At 79.1% G+C, this 2,500-nt stretch overlaps 1 non-coding gene across 1 annotated transcript; it reads right to left on the minus strand.

The window, feature by feature from the left end:
• Nucleotides 1-899: 899 nt before the first annotated feature.
• Nucleotides 900-1,052, minus strand: LOC140264820 (5.8S ribosomal RNA). The gene has a single exon (XR_011906113.1). It is a non-coding gene; the product is annotated as a 5.8S ribosomal RNA (ribosomal RNA).
• Between the last annotated feature and the right edge of the window lie 1,448 nt (nt 1,053-2,500).

Consider the following 2,500-nt stretch of genomic DNA (forward strand, 5'->3'; position numbering starts at 1 on the left):
CGTACGCCACACTTCCCGCGCCCCACCGCGGGGCGGGGATTCGGCGCTGGGCTCTTCCCTCTTCACTCGCCGTTACTGAGGGAATCCTCGTTAGTTTCTTTTCCTCCGCTGACTAATATGCTTAAATTCAGCGGGTCGCCACGTCTGACCTGAGGTCGCGATACAGCGCCGGGCCCCGACGGAAGGACGGACGGACGGACGGACGGGCTACGGCCCTCGCCCGCCCGCCCGCCCGCCCCGACGGAGACCCGCAGGACGCGCTCCCCCGACGCCCGCGAGGACGACGACGCCCGGACGGAAGGAAGGGCGGCCGGAGACGGACCCGCGGGGACGCGCGCCGGGCTCGCGCCGACGGACCGACGACCGGAGGGATCGCGGCGGACGCGCCCCGGACCCGCGCGCGCGGCAGCACGGCGCGCCGCCGACGCCGGCGGCGCAACCCGCAGGCAGCCGCGCGCGGGGCCGGGAACGGCGCGGACCCTTTCCCTCCGGGCCGCGGAGCCGGAACGACACGGAACGAACCGGACCCGCGGCGCGACCCGACGGAGGGAGCCCGGGCGACCCGCGGGGACGAGCTCGGCCAGAGCGGGCGCTCCGGGAGCGCGGGGAGCTCGCTCGCTCGGCGGGCGAGCTCCCCGACCTGGGTCTCCACTTAGGGGGACGAAGGCCCGCGGCGCCGCGCCGCCGGACGGGGACCGGGGGGAAACCCGCCGCCGAGCGCCCGGACCGACCGACCGCCGACCCGGCCAGAAGGCGGGAAGGCGGGAGGCCGGGCGGGCGGACGGACGGACGGGATCCCGGCGCGGACCGCCGCCTCCGGCGCGGGCGCGCGGGCCTGCGAGGCGCCCCAGCCGCGCCGCGCGGCCGCCGTCGGCGGACGGCGGCGATTGACCGTCAAGCGACGCTCAGGCAGGCGTAGCCCCGGGAGGAACCCGGGGCCGCAAGTGCGTTCGAAGTGTCGATGATCAATGTGTCCTGCAATTCACATTAATTCTCGCAGCTAGCTGCGTTCTTCATCGACGCACGAGCCGAGTGATCCACCGCTAAGAGTTGTCTGACTTTCGGCACCGCCCCCGCGCGCGCGGGGTGGCCCTCCTTCTCTCTCTCTCTCTCTCTCGCGCGCCTTCCCCGAAGGGAAGGCGGCTGGCTCGCCCCGCACCCGCGGCGCGCCCCGACGCCGGGACGGCCGCGGGGCGGACGAGCGTCGCCTCCGCTGACCGGCAACGAGCACGCAACGAAACGAGGGTGGGAAAAAACAAGAACGCCACCGAACGAGAAGGGCGGGGAGCCCTCGCTCCCGACCTGGGGAAACGACCCTGTCTCGCTTCGGGGACGGACCAGGCGCCCGGCCCGGCTTCGGCCCGAGAGGAGAGAGCCGCGGGACGGCGCGCGGAGCGGCGCGCGGCTGCCCCGGCCCGAGCCCCGCCGACGCGCCGGCGACGCCGCCGGCCCGCGCCCGCGACGGACCGCCCGCCCGCACGCCCGCCCGGCGGCGCGCCCTTGCCCGCCTCGGCCCCCCCTTCCTCCGTGCCCCGCGGCCCGCGGGGGAGCCGCGCGCGCCGAAGCGCCCCCCGACGCCTCTCGCCTTCCGCTCCCGGCCCTCGACCGCCGGCCGCCTCCTCCTCTCGCTCGCCCTGGCGGCGCGCCCGCAGCGGACGCGCGACCGGCGGCGGGGCGGGACGGGGACGGATCTGGGAGCGGCGCCCGCTCCCCGCGCCTCCGCGCGGAGACCGGCTGCGGGACGCCCCACGCCGGACCTCCCGCTCGCACGACCGGCGCGGCCGGCGAGGCCGAGGGCGAAGGCGCGGTGGGAGCGCGGCGGCGGCGGGGACGGACGAGAGGACGCGGCGCGAGACGCCGGGAAGGGGAACGGCGGCGCGGACCCACCCCGGGGCTCCAAGGGGCGAGCGAGGGGAAGCGGGCGCCGAGGCGGCGGACGCGCGCCGGACGGACGGAAGGACGGACGGGCCCGCCGGAGCGGGGCCGCCGACGCCGCTCGGGGCGAGGCGGGCGCCGGGGCGAGCGAGCGCGCGCGCGCCCGCGCCGCACCGGGCTTCTCCGCCCGAGGCCGACGCCGCGGAGAGGGGGGACGGGACGGCCCCCTCCCCGGCCCGGGCCCGGCCCCGCGGGGAAGGCGGCGGGGGACCGACCGACCGACCGGGAGCGCGGCGGCGGACCGCGCCGACCGGCGTGGCTCGCCGGAGACGGAGAGGGCGGAGGGGGCGCGCCGCCGCGCCCCGCACCGGGCTCCCTCCTTCCTCCCCGGCGTCCCGCCGGAGCGCGGACCGACCCCGGACCCCGACCGATCGACCGACCGCCCGCCCGCCCTGCCTCGCGGGACGAGCCGCGGGCCGCCCGAGTCTTTAAACCTCCGCCCGGCTCCGCGGCCGACGGACTCGCGGAGGCGCGGACGCTAGGTACCTGGCCCTGGGCTGAGGGAAACGACCCGAGAGGCCCCGCGGGGGTGCCTCCGCCCGCCCGGACCGGCCTCCCGCCCGCC

This window comes from Excalfactoria chinensis, unplaced genomic scaffold, assembly GCF_039878825.1.
Source record: "Excalfactoria chinensis isolate bCotChi1 unplaced genomic scaffold, bCotChi1.hap2 Scaffold_324, whole genome shotgun sequence".
Taxonomy (NCBI): Eukaryota; Metazoa; Chordata; class Aves; order Galliformes; family Phasianidae; genus Excalfactoria; species Excalfactoria chinensis.